The sequence below is a fragment of the Notolepis coatsorum genome (genome assembly GCF_963971535.1).
Source record: "Notolepis coatsorum genome assembly, chromosome: 1".
Classification (NCBI taxonomy): domain Eukaryota; kingdom Metazoa; phylum Chordata; class Actinopteri; order Aulopiformes; family Paralepididae; genus Notolepis; species Notolepis coatsorum.
In genome coordinates this window covers 158,010,220-158,024,480 of record NC_140165.1, presented here as the reverse complement: position 1 = coordinate 158,024,480, position 14,261 = coordinate 158,010,220, and the positions used below count along the sequence as shown (strand labels likewise).

At 42.9% G+C, this 14,261-nt stretch overlaps 1 protein-coding gene across 3 annotated transcripts in view; it reads right to left on the bottom strand.

The window, feature by feature from the left end:
• taok3a (TAO kinase 3a) overlaps positions 1-14,261 on the bottom strand; it is a 276,804-nt gene that overhangs the window by 29,130 nt on the left and 233,413 nt on the right. The gene's annotated exons all lie outside the window — the stretch shown is intronic.

The window sequence follows — 14,261 nt, the reverse complement described above, 5'->3', positions numbered from 1 at the left end:
AGTTGTCCATTTCTTCAGCTACACTCTGCTGACCATTTTAGACCTAATAAAAGCATTTACAACTTCTCAATTATATGACTAGAAAGACACAATCAAATTTGAGAAAACGTACTTTAATGTTGAGCCACAACGCCATAACTTGGTTTATAAAGGACAATGTATTGTATGTCTTATTTTGTCTTTTGTATGGACCCCAGGAAGAATAGTTATTACTGATGTAATAACTAATGAGGATCCTAAATAAACATAACATAATCAAAAGGTAAGTATTATGCAAAATATTGATAATTGAAGAAAAAAACTAAGAAAGCCAATTTCTTCATGAACTACCTGAATAATGTAGAAAATAAAGGATGAGGTGTAAACAATAAATAAATAAAGATAAATAATAATAAATTGTTTTAACAATTGGCTCAACTCACCCCAATATCTAGGTTATTTTCTCACCTGGTTCTTCCTGCTCTTGCTCTCTCCCTGTCCTCTCTCTCCATCTTCCTCTCTCCCTCTTTGCACTGACAATCACACGCAATCATATTCGTATATTCAATGATAAATTACATAAAAATTACATACTCTTATAATAAAGCAAACTAACAAGAATATTTGTGAATCCCACATCTCTTTGATAAATGCTGGGCTGGGTTTAGGCAATACTTAGAACAGATTACATAGTAGGTCGACGATGTAGGCTATTATTGAAGCTCCCTTTTGTCTTTCTGATGGGTATATATTGCAATGAATGATACTGTAAATGTTATTAGTAGCTCTTTGAAGAGAAAAGATGTAACGTTAGATATTTATTTGTTTGGTGTAGAAGTATGGGCACCTGTTAGACGGGTGTAACTGGGTTTACTAAATTCTCAAAATGTGTAAAAAAAAAGAAGAAAAAACTTAATTTGTTGAGGTCCTAGTCTGGGGGAGTGGAGGGGGGGTCTGGCCTAGAGTTATTTTTTTTTGTTTATATTGATTTTTATTTTTATTTCAGGGGGGGGGGGTATTTTGTATCTATTTTTCTGTAACTCGGGGAGGGGGGGCAGTTGGCAGCATTTCCTTTTGTATGGTTGTTGAACTGTTGAACTGATGCTGTAAAACTGAGGGAAAAAAAATACCAATAAACATATTGTTTAAAAAAAAAAATATTTGTGAATCCACATTTAACAACAGTATATCAATACACCATTGTGGAGTCCACTATGAATGTGGGCAAAACATAGGCTGCCTCTGCATAATATAATAATAATAAAATGCAATGCATTTATACAGCGCTACCATGTGGTCTTGACTATGTCCACTTTCTCACCTGGTTCTTGCTCTCTCTCTCTACCGACTCCATCCTGCTCTTTCCTTCTCTCCCTCTCTATACTTTTCCCCTCTTTTGCTGTCAACCAAAAGGTCAACATTAACATAACAACCAAAGATAGTATTTATGATCTAATAAGAGGTAGAGATGTATAGTTTAACATTATTTTAATTGTATATTGGGTTGCTGTGGGGAGTGCAGTCAGTAGGTAACATCATTTTGACCTTACTCTCTCACCTGAATTTAGTTTGTATATATTTTTTGTATCTATGGAAAAAAAACATTTCCAGTGAGTGAAGGTTTGTTCAAATCATGCTTCAATTCACTGTCCATGCATGTAACGTTACTATTACACAAAGCTCAATTCTATCTCAGGATAAGGAACACTGTGACATTAATTTCACTAAAATATTGCATCAGTTAGCAAGCTACGAAGCCTTATTGCTGCCACACAAAATAAAAATCTATTCTGTGGCCTCAAAATGGTATTTACTTAACACAGTGTATTTCAAAATAATCATTCTAAATAATATTTGAGGCCACAAAATATTTTTTTATTTTGAAGCCACAAAATATTATTTTAACACTTTCAATGCCGACGACGCTATATATCGTTATTTCATGCCCCCCGTTGAGAGCCGAAGACGCTAAATGTTTTTTTTTTTATTAGCGATCTGAATTCATATTTCATCAGTCGAGCCTCCCGTTAGTACAGCAGCCTCTCTTTCAAGTCAAGTCAAGAGTTTTATTTGTCACGGCATACAAGTATACAATGAAATGCGGGTGGTCTTGCCCGCAACGATGTGCAATACAGTGGTACAACATATAATAGAATCCAATAAAAACAACATTGTGCAATAACAGGTAACAGGTAACATGGTGTGACATCTCGGTATCTGTACCAGGGTTTCCGTTAGAAAAAATTGTTGCCGGTCTCCGTGACCTGCAAGATTTCAATCTACCGGACAAATGAGATTAATTCCGGTCATAGTTTATTGAGCTTTAAAACAATTGATAGGCAGGCTATATAAAGAATGTCATCCTCAAGGCATGTAGATTTATAATATTATTACTTAAAACGAGGCTACTTTTGCGTATACAGTCATTAATATATTCCAAATAAAATAAGTCCCTCGATACTCCGTGCTGCTGCTGACTTGAAATAAAATAGACCGCGTATGTGGGCAGTCGGTCCGACACTAAACAGCAGTCTGTTATAATCACATTTTTATGAGCTAACGAATTCCGTTATATTGGACATTTGTATTAATTATATCAAGCGAAGAACTGAGAAATTTTGCAGAGAGAGACGGCAACATTATCGTGGGTTTGCGTGATGTATATCTCCACCTCCCAACGACTTGGTGCTGGTCATAATGTCCGGTGAAAACAACTCCCTCCAAGCACAACTTGACCACCCGAACCGTACCAAAACAGGCCAAAATTAAATAGCCCATGCGACGAACGATTCATTACATTCGTTTCATCGTTGCTCCACCAAGCAGCCGGTCCAACAATGAAAGCTGTTATCAGCGCGAGCCGGCCGCAGTTAGTTTGCAAGAAGCATCCAGCTGCAGACCCGCAGAGCAGCTTTCCAGGTCTGGGGACCGCACTGTGCCAGCAAAGCTGGTGGGTTCTGTGGGTCTGCAGCTGCATGCCTTCCGCAAATCCAGCAGCAAGCTCTCGCTGAGCGAAGCAACGACAACAAACGCAATGATTGTTTCGTTCATCGCATAGGCCACCCAACTCCAGCCCATCCAAATACAATTCAAATAATCAAACTGTGCCCAGAGGGAACTATTTTCACCGGACACTATGACCGGAGAGATTAAATATGTCGGACTTCAACAGATTTTGCCGGTCAAATACCGGTAATTACCGGCTAACGGAAACGCTGATCTGTACATAGTTATTTACAGAGCATATAGGACATGCTAGGTAGCTTTGGTAGTACAATACACTGTTACTGTTGCTATACTAATTTAAAGTGGCCTTTCCTTTTGGCAATACGTGTGGGTGAGTGCGGCATGAGTGTGTGCCCGCTCATGTTAAAGTGTTAAAGTGGCTGCTAGTGCACAGCGTGCGTGTCGTGTGTGTGCTCATGTGTGGATAGTTCAGTGTTCTGTGGCACTCAATGTTCATTGTTCAAGGCTCTGATGGCCTGGGGGAAGAAGCTGAGCCTAAGCCTCTCTGTCCTAGTAGCTGGGGTTCGCAGGCGTCTGCCTGACCTCAGCAGCTGGAACAGGCTGTTATTGGGGTGGTGGGGGTCTTTCATTATTCTGCAGGCTCTGGATTTGCACCTCTTGTTGTATAGAACCTGCAGGGGAGGTAGTGCAATACCCGTGGTACGCTCGGCTGAGCGCACCACTCTCTGTAGGGCCTTCTTGTCCTGTGCCGTGCTGTTTCCATACCAGGCAGTGATGTTTCCGGTCAAGATGCTCTCTACAGCTCCTGAGTAGAAGGACTGGAGTATCTTCCCCGATACTCTGAACTTCCTTAACTGTCTCAGGTGGTGGAGGCGCTGCTTTGCCTTCTTTACTACTGTGTCTATGTGTGTTGACCATGTCAGATCCTCTGCGATGTGGACCCCCAGGTACTTAAAGCTGCTCACCCTGTCCACGGTAGCCCCGTTAATCCTCAGTGGTGTGTGTGTCTCCTGCTGTCCTCTCCTATAATCCACGATCAGCTCCTTGGTTTTACCAATGTTCAGGAGCAGGCTGTTGTCCTGACACCAGCGTTCCAGTACCTCAACCTCCTCCCGGTAGGCCTTCTCGTCGTTGTCCGAGATCAGCCCCACCACCACTGTGTCGTCTGCGAACTTCACTATGGAGTTGGAGCTGAACTTGGCCACACAATCGTGTGTGTAGAGTGAGTACAGCAGGGGGCTCAGAACACAGCCCTGGGGGGACCCGATGCTCAGGGTGATGGTGTTGGAGGTCTGACCCCCCACCCTGACCGCCTGGGGTCTTTCGCTCAGAAAGTCCAGTACCCAGGCGCTCAGGGCGGAGCTCAGACCCAGCTCGATCAGCTTGTCCACCAGTCTGGTGGGGACTATGGTGTTGAACGCTGAGCTGTAGTCAATGAACAACAGTCTCACATAGCCCCCCTTCTGACGGTCAAGGTGAGAGAGGGTGCTGTGCAGTACCTGGGAGACCGCGTCGTCAGTGGACCGGTTTGTCCTGTATGCAAATTGCATAGGGTCCATATCACTGGGGAGGGAGGCACAAATGTGGTCCTTGACCAGCCTCTCAAAACATTTCATGACCACAGAGGTGAGTGCCACCGGTCTGTAGTCATTTGGACATGTTGGGGAGGGTTTCTTCGGTACAGGGATGATGGTAGACATCTTGAAGCAGGCAGGGACCACTGACTCCGCCAGGGATTGATTAAATATGGCGGTGAACACTGGGGCTAGCTGGTTGGCACAGGACTTAAGTATGCGTCCTGTTATACCATCTGGGCCAGCAGCCTTCCTGGTGTTCACCTGCATAAATGCTCTTCTCACACTGTGTTCCGACAACGAGAGAGCGTCCCCGCCCCCCCACGGTTGCCCCCCCCCCCCCCCCCCCCCTCCACAACAGCCGGCGCGCCAGTGACGTCACTAGCCGGAGAGCTAGCAGCGCCACTGTCTACACCAAACCGAGCGTAGAAAGAGTTGAGCTTGTCCGCGAGGGAGGCGTCGTCGCTCCCCATTGAGGGGGCGCTAACTTTGTAGTCAGTTATTGTCTTCAGTCCCCGCCATAAGCCTCTTGTGTCGCTTTGAGCTCCAATGGGAAAATACCGCCCCCTATCGTCTATCACTGTGTAACTGCACCCCATTCGATTACACTGTGGGTTGGGTGGGGGGGGAGCCTCCTCGCTCCACTATGCTGGCGAGGGATCTGATGAACAGGGAAGTGATTGCGAGATGGAAAGCAACCTGGAATATATATTTACAGTAGCCAATAATCAATCAATAAACGCGATCGATATTTGGAATGGCGATCAGGAATTGGAATAATCTTTTTGGAGAACATCTGATATAAGGTAAGGAGTCTATGTTACCAGTTTTAGGATAATCTGAGCTATTTTCACTGAGATAACAGCGTGCCCCGTGTGTGTGTGTGCGTGTGCGTGTGCGTGTGTGTGTGTGTGCGCGCGTTGATCAGGAAATGAGAGAATCGATTTCTCAGCTTGCTTCGATAGTGTGCATAAGTACACATATACTATCGATAATCTAGCGTTTATTTGAAAACGATTCATAAATAGGCAGAAAAATGACAACGTTTCTAGTGTATTCGAGAATATTCCAGTAAATGTCGTTTTTTTCCTGAAATTTTCTAGAAAACTATAGCTTTTCGAAATGCTATAAAACGGAAATGAACAGATTAAAAAACAATCCGTTTCGACAATGTTGACTGCAAACGAGTCATTGATAAGTGACGGGCAGATTAGACACATAGCCATAATTATGCGTTTTTTTTTTTAAGATTTATTTTTTTGCGTTTTATCGCTTTATTACTACTGGGCAGTCCAGTAGGGAGAGACAGAGGAGAAATGGGAGACAGAGTGGGGGGAAGAAATGTTCCCTATTGTTAGGTTTTAGTGAGTTTTTCCTTACCTTCGCGTGGGGTATGTCTGGGAGTGCTTGCTTTCTTTCACTTATTTGCATTTATCTTAAATTTTTTGGACCTTATGGTGTTCTTGTTCTGTTCTTGACTTATGGTTATGTTTTCTTATTGACTTGTTTAAAGAAGACCTGTACGGCCCATGGGGACATTAACGTGTGTTGTCGGGCCTTATAAATAAATTTGATTTGATTTGATTTAAGACATTCGGGAAATAACGACGGATTCGGGAATCGAACCCGGGTCGCGGCTGAGCGCGCTATGTGGTTCGCCACTGGGGCGCCCAGATTATGCTTTTTTAACGCCATCATTGAAGTGGATGCTGGCATCCAAGGACGTTTTACCATGTTAATCAACGGCACTGAAACTGTAAGGCCCCAAATTTATTAATTTGAGGGAACTAAATACATTTTGAGGTAACTAAATACTATTTTGAGTCCACAAAGTAGTTTTTTCTTTATTTTGCGTGGCAGCAATATAAATCGTAACAAGCAGATTAGCTGGGCTAGCTAGGTAACATTAGCTGAACTGACATTAGCTTGATAGCTAACTAGCTAATATCATCAGCTAGCTATCATTAGCTAATGTTCTTTGACACTTTTTTTATTTTATTTTTTTTTAACTTTATTTTTTTGCGTTTATCGCTTTTCTGGTCAAGCATGACTGACAGAAACAGGTTGAAATGGGATGTAGAGCAGGGGAAGACATTCTGAGAAATGACGGCGGGTCCGGGAATCGAACTCGTGTCCCCCAGATCCGTGACGAGCACGGTTTTCCCCGACGCAGAAATAGCGCCGAGATATGCGGTGAGCTACGGGAGCTCCCCCTTCTTTGACACTTATTACACCAACACCATGGAACTAATGACCAATTTGACATAACGTTCTCTGTCAGAATATTCAGCAATTTTATATGCTGCTAGCTAGCTAGCTAACGTTTCAACATAACCTACTAGCTACTTGTCTTGTTGCCCCAGCACTGGCAAATTCACTAGAGCTAGCTAGCTATTAATTACATTCTAGCATGCGAGCTAGCTAGCCAATAACATTGATTGATTGAAAACTGTATTAACAGATTGCAGAATGGGTACAATACAGTACGGCTCAATACAAACAATTGTTAAGGGGATGCAGACCAGAAAAAGACTTTCGTCTGGTTTACATCAGGGTCCCCCAACGGTCTAGAACCGCCACTGCTACAGACTAACAGTGACATATGGTGAAGTCATCAGACTAAAGGGAGGAAGCAGTAGCCTCTACATGGCCTTCTATATCTTGCGTTCCTGTTGACATGCGGGGGTCGGGGGACTCTATCCTTCTCTGTATGTGTTCAGGACTCAAAGGGGCGCGACCCACCCTGGAGCATCTGTTAAAATGACATCCTCTGAAATTCATCTCCGCCATTCATTTCAGGTATTTTATTTGTACAGAATTAACAGAAGATGATTAATTTAGCTATCTTAACTAAAATGGAAGGAATCTCTTTCTGTACTACATCTGTCCTTAAATTTTCTTTGAGAACCATTCATCCGATCGACTTCACAATTTGCAGGTGTATTGCTGAGGACCCAAGGAAGTGCAGTGTTGAGTTGACTGGATGAGCGGTTCTCGACAATCCTGTGAGCAGCAATACAGCCATCGGCCCGTTCTGAGCAGGCACTGCACTAGTTGTTTAAAAGCTACTAACTGGGGGAAGGGGGTTGCACTGCAAGATGTGAACAACAACCTATTGATGTACACACGGTAGTACCCAATGTACATAAGGATGGAGAGGGATATGTTTATTCTACTAAGTATTTATTGTTTGTGGTGTCCATGTAAGGTCATGTTGTCATTGCCCTAAGTCTGCCGTGCTGTGGACCTCTTAGGTTGTTGATATGTCTCTCAATCTCTAATATTGTAAAATTCCTATACATTTGTTGATTTTGCTGAATGAAGTTTACTTATTACTGATCAATTAAATGTCTTTTTTAATATACCGGTAAGATAATAAGTCAGAAGTCAGGTTGTGTCTTCAAATGAGGTGCGGTGGTGGCGTTTTCTTTTATAATCGTATTTTAGGACATCTCTCACTATCACGCTATCCATCCGTTTGACGGTTAGGTCTCTCTGACCTGTAATAACCCCACCCTTCTCTTTTCTCCCCTCTGTCCTCCAGATGGAGCTCGATGCCTTTCTCTTTCTCTCTGCTATCTTGACGCTCCATTCAATGACAGCAAACAGATCACGCCACTCTCCCCGTCTCCTTCCTCTGTCGTACCGTATACATGTCTCGCCCTTCTGTTTTTTTTAACCTCTGCTTGTCTTGTTTTTCTCCATCACTCTTATCTGCCACTTTGTCCCGTCTGTCCACCCGTCCCGCCATCACCATCTCCATATGTCTGTTCCACATCCTCCTCTTCTCTTTCTCCCTCCATCTATCTCACTCTACCTCCATCTGTCACTCCTCCTCTCTTTCCTCCTTCTTTCACTGTTCTGTCTGCCTCCCTGTCTTTCTTTTGTTCTCTCTTCATCTTCCTCCCTCTTCTCTCTCAGTCTTACTCCCCCTGTCTTTCTCTCTATTCTCTCTCTCTCTCTATCTGCCTCCCACATTCTCTCTCTCTCCCCCTTTCTCTTTACCTGCCCATTCCAGTTTTAGCTGGGGCCAATCTGGGGCCATCTGCGCTCTGCGAAAAGCGATGATGTCATTTGTTTGGTGCTGGCGGGCAGAGTCAGAGCTATCACACCAAGGAGATGGTGTGTGGCTACAATACAGCACTCGCTGAGTAGACAGACAGCCTCAGTCAGTCTGAGCTGCAGACCTAGTCCTGCACCTCTCTTTTCTCTTTAGTATACACCAGGATTTGGGCTCAATCCACCTCACAATTTGGTCAATTCAGGACAAGGATTTCCCCCCCTTCATATTAGAGAATATAGATGTATTGAAAATATTGCGGCCATAAAAAGGCGTTTTATACATAAGACTAATATATTGTTATTCAGACTGAAAATTATGTGAAATGAGTGAACTTAACTCTGGTAAAATACCAGACATTCACAACATTGTCAAGATGATAATGTCACCGCCCCCATCTCACACAAAAATAAAACACTAGATGGTCTACTTTTGACATGCCAGTTGGATGGGATACTATGGCCCATAGGCCTGGAATGTGATCACAGATGACAATGGCACCATGTTAAAAGATTAACACCCCTGTAGCGACGTGTGACCACAGACAAAGCCGACTGGCGGTCAACAGAAAACAACCAGCTGGGATGTCGGTGTCACACAATCTGGTCAAGGACAGCAGAGACCCACACAATTTGACTTCCCAGTCTGTCCAATAATATCCATCTTGTCTACCTCTATCCACAGATCAGACAGAATGGACCCACAATTAAAACCACTGGGTCGTGGGAGGACACATGCAAGCATACAGTCACACACATTACAACTACTAGGCTGCTTACTGGAGCCTGTTACCATGACAACAGACAGAGAGAGAGAGAAAGAGAGAGAGAGAGAGAGACACCCCCCCCCCTCAACTCACAACATTGACTAGGTCTGAGAATTATGTATTATAGCAAGTAAGGGAGGGAGAGAGGGAGGGAGGGAGGGAGGAGGGGAGATGTTATGTGAAGAGAAGACAAAGGAAACAGGTGAACGAGGGGAAGGATGCCGGACAGAGAAGGAAGGACGGAACAGAAAATGTGTAGAAATGGAGAGCAGAGAGAAGAAGAATGAGAGAAAGGGAGAGGGAAAGAACTATAGAAGAGATTGACAGATCTCCCAACCCACTCACTCTTCTGCTCTGACATCGGTTTACTACCTAAATGTTTATTGTTGTTCAATGTGAGCGATCTGTAGTGCAGAATTTCCCTTGGGATTATTAAAGGATTTCTATTCTATTTACAGGACAACGTTTGTTTACAGGACAGCGTTTGTTTACAGGACAGGTTTTGGAGCCTTGTGAGTCTTCCTCAGGTCAAATACACAACCTGTATCCATGTTATTTGAGGATACATGGCTTGAGATAAAATCTGGAGCCATGTATCCCCAAATTACATGGATCACCTGTTCTATATTCATGGTATTCCTCAACCCAGCACCTGCCTGCCGATGGAGAGATAGGAAGAATGAAAAGAAAGAGAGAGATGAACAATGACCAGGTGAGGAAAGAAAGAGAGTACGAGAAGGAGGGGAAAGACAAAAGGGCCGGTATTGTCTGAATGAATGAAGATGTTAGTCCAGTTTAAGATGTGGGTATTGTCCTCTAAATGGAGACATTAGTCCAGTTAAAGGAGCGAGTATTTTCTTCTGAATGAAGACATTAGTTCAGTTAAAGAAGCAGGTATTGTCCTCTGAATGAAGACATTAGTCCAGTTAAAGGAGCAGGTATTGTCCTCTGAATGAAGACATTAGTTCAGTTAAAGGAGCAGGTATTGTCCTCTGAATGAAGACATTAGTTCAGTTAAAGGAGCAGGTATTGTCCTCTGAATGAAGACATTAGTTCAGTTAAAGGAGCCGGTATTGTCCTCTGAATGAAGACATTAGTCCAGTTAAAGGAGCAGGTATTGTCCTCTGAATGAAGACATTAGTCCAGTTAAAGGAGCAGGTATTGTCCTCTGAATGAAGACATTAGTCCAGTTAAAGGAGCAGGTATTGTCCTCTGAATGAAGACATTAGTTCAGTTAAAGGAGCAGGTATTGTCCTCTGAATGAAGACATTAGTCCAGTTAAAGGAGCAGGTATTGTCCTCTGAATGAAGACATTAGTTCAGTTAAAGGAGCAGGTATTGTCCTCTGAATGAAGACATTAGTCCAGTTAAAGGAGCAGGTATTGTCCTCTGAATGAAGACATTAGTTCAGTTAAAGGAGCAGGTATTGTCCTCTGAATGAAGACATTAGTCCAGTTAAAGGAGCAGGTATTGTCCTCTGAATGAAGACATTAGTTCAGTTAAAGGAGCAGGTATTGTCCTCTGAATGAAGACATTAGTCCAGTTAAAGGAGCAGGTATTGTCCTCTGAATGAAGACATTAGTTCAGTTAAAGGAGCAGGTATTGTCCTCTGAATGAAGACATTAGTCCAGTTAAAGGAGCAGGTATTGTCCTCTGAATGAAGACATTAGGTCCAGTTAAAGCCCAACTTGCAGGTTAAACCCTACTCTTCAATTATGGGTAGTTTACATCATTGGTATCTAATTTAATAAATGTTTTCCCCCATTTGACGCCGGAAATGCCACTCAGAAAGAGTTAAAAAGGTCCACGCACGAATAACATGCATGCGCGAATCAAAAAAGCTTATCAGAGCTATCAGGGCCATGACGTCACGCGAGGCAACTTTCCCCTACTTCTGATCCACTACAAGGAGTTTTGACGAGTGCAGAAAGCTATTTCCTTGATCCAAATGGACGCCTTACAAGACGCAAATGGGTTTAATCGTCGGGAGACTTTGATGGACCAGCTACAACTGGTTGAAACAAGGTAGTTATAATGTTTTTAATGTCGTAAAAAAAGAACTACATTTACCACTAGGCAGCCTGTTGTTCAGTACAGCAGCGCTACTGGTCTGTGGGCTGTCGCCTTATCCCCGGGTCATAGTACCAAACTGGCTATATGGCTCTGGCTAACGTTACCCCGCTAACGTTAGCATTATGGCTACTGTCGTGCATGTAAAAGAGTTTTGGGAACGAGTAAAATGTGTAGGTCCTCTTCTCAGACCTGTGAGGCAAAGCACTGCTGCACACACATCCTGCCGGCTAGCAAGCTATGCGCCCCGGCATGTTGATACGATAGTAGTCCCTTTAGCTGCACTCGGTGCATCAGTGACGATAGCTATGAGCTAACTAGCGCTACAAGCTCAAACACCTTATAACTACTACTATTGTCGTGTCCATAAGTTCCTTGGCAGAATACTTGTGATGACAAAGGTATACAAAGAGGAGAGAACCATTTTAAATCGGGTGATGTTATGAGTTTCGGCTACCAAGCTAAGCTACGTTAGCTAACTTAGCTAGCTTCTAACGGTGTATACACAATATGTATACGACACAATGATTTTCATTAGTACAAATATGGTAACATGGTTGTGGCTTTTACAAATAGTGGTTAGCTTTAGAGATGGATGGCTATGATCACGGAGCAATAGTGTTGTTAGGTGAAACAGATACATTTTCATTCATTACTCCTCGGCTAGTAGTAGCAAGGCTCTCCGCTTCCGGCCACTAGCTGCCTGTGACTCTCAGACTCTCTGTGTGTGTGTGACTCTCAGGTGCCCTGCACCTTCCGTGACGACATCATTTCGATTACACGTGTACGTTATGAACCATTGATTAAAATATCCACGTGCGTGGTGATTGTGTTGGGCAGACAAAATGTTTGATAAAAATGCTAAAACTGGGTAAATTTCAATATATTTTTTTTCTTCTTCATGAAAGTCACCGTTGGCCTAGTCCACATTGTTTATTGAACAAAAATACAACCTGCAAGTTGGCCTTTAAAGGAGCAGGTATTATCCTCTGAATGAAGACATTAGTTCAGTTAAAGGAGAAGGTATTGTCCTCTGAATAAAGACATTAGTTCAGTTAAAGGAGAAGGTATTGTATTGAAAAAAAAAACTCAGCTCGGAACTAGGCAAAATCTGCATATGGCTCGCTGATAACAAACTATCATTACACATGGGCAAAACAGAGTCCATTCTCTTCTGTTCAAATAACAAACTCAGCAAGACCGACGGCTTCTCAGTTGCAGTGGGTGACAATATTGTCACAAGGAAAGACGAAATTACCTACCTGGGTTCCATCCTAGAGGCAAATCTTTCCTGTGACAAAATGGCATCCAATGTAATAAAAAAAGTCAACCAACGAACTAGATTCTTGTACCGGATCTCCTCTCTGGTAAACAAGAATACCCTGAAGACTCTGGCAGGAGCACTCATTCAAGGGTACTACGACTATGCGTGCACCTCATGGTACCAAAGCACCTCAAAGGCGCTTAAAACAAAATTACAAACATCACAAAACAAACTGGTCAGACTACTACTTGACCTTACCCCCAGAACCCACCTCACGCCTGCCCACTTTGACAACCTAGGATGGCTTAGAGTAGACGACAGAGTACAGCAACTTGCAATGGGCCTGGTCTACAAGATACACTATACGACTAAGGCAGTGGTTCCCAAAGTCGGGGTCGCGACCCAAAGGTGGGCTGCGAGCAGCCACGGGAGGGCCGCGAGATGATTAAAAAAAAAAAAAAAAAAAAAAAATCAAAAGAATTTTTTTTGTCAGGCCACTGAACTTAGAAGCAGGCCAGGACAGTGTTTCTAGTTGTATTCTAAAATTCTATTCTATTGTATTCTAAAATGTGACTATATGGTTTTATATTAACTTAATAAATAAACAAAAACGAAAAATCTACTTATTTCAACGAACATTTCAAACTAAATAACAGATTATGCACATAAAACGCTGAAAACAACCGAAGCAATAATAGTATTTTAATGAGGCTATTATTATTATCATTATTATTTTGCAACAAGTTAGCCCTCTCATAAATAGCACATATAAATGAATAACTAACTTGAACTAACTTAATAGGATTGAAGTGATATTTGGCTTAAAAAATCGGTCGCCTGGCAAAAAAAAAAGAAAAAAAAGCCTGACAATGTGCATTGGGCCGCGGCTCTCTGACGCCTTATTTTCTGGGTCTCGGCCTGAAAAGTTTGGGAACCCCTGGACTAAGGTACCCATGTACATGTCAAAATACTTCCCAAAGGTCAATGAATACCACAACCACTACACCAGAGGAAGCTCAACAAATCATGTTAAACCCAGATTCGGCTCAAACAAGGGACTAAACACGTTTCGCAATTATGCCACATCAATGTGGAACGCCCTACCCAAAGCTGTAAAGGAATGTGAATCCCTACCCACATTCAAAACCGCTCTTAAAGAGCACCTACGGGAGGCTGCAATTCGAAACTGGCCACCGTAAATGCCCAAAACCCCCACCACCTCCTAATAGACAGTCTCCTCCCCACCGCATGTATACATTCCCTCCCCGCCGTATGTATATTTCTCTCCCACCCACCCACCCCCTCCTAATGTACAGTCCCCTCCCCATCATATGTATATACTCGGTCAGGATCTAGGGGTAACAGTACTGTATATTTGAATACCGTTTATGTCACAAATGTATCAGTACTAAATACCTATATGTCCCTATGCCATAAATGTCATGTATGTTGTGTATGTCATAAATGTCTATATGAATTGAAAATGGGGGACCCTGATGGAAACAAGACAAACGTCTTTCTCAGGTCTGCATCCCCTTAACAATTGTGTGTATTGAGCCGTACTGTATTGTACCCATTCTGC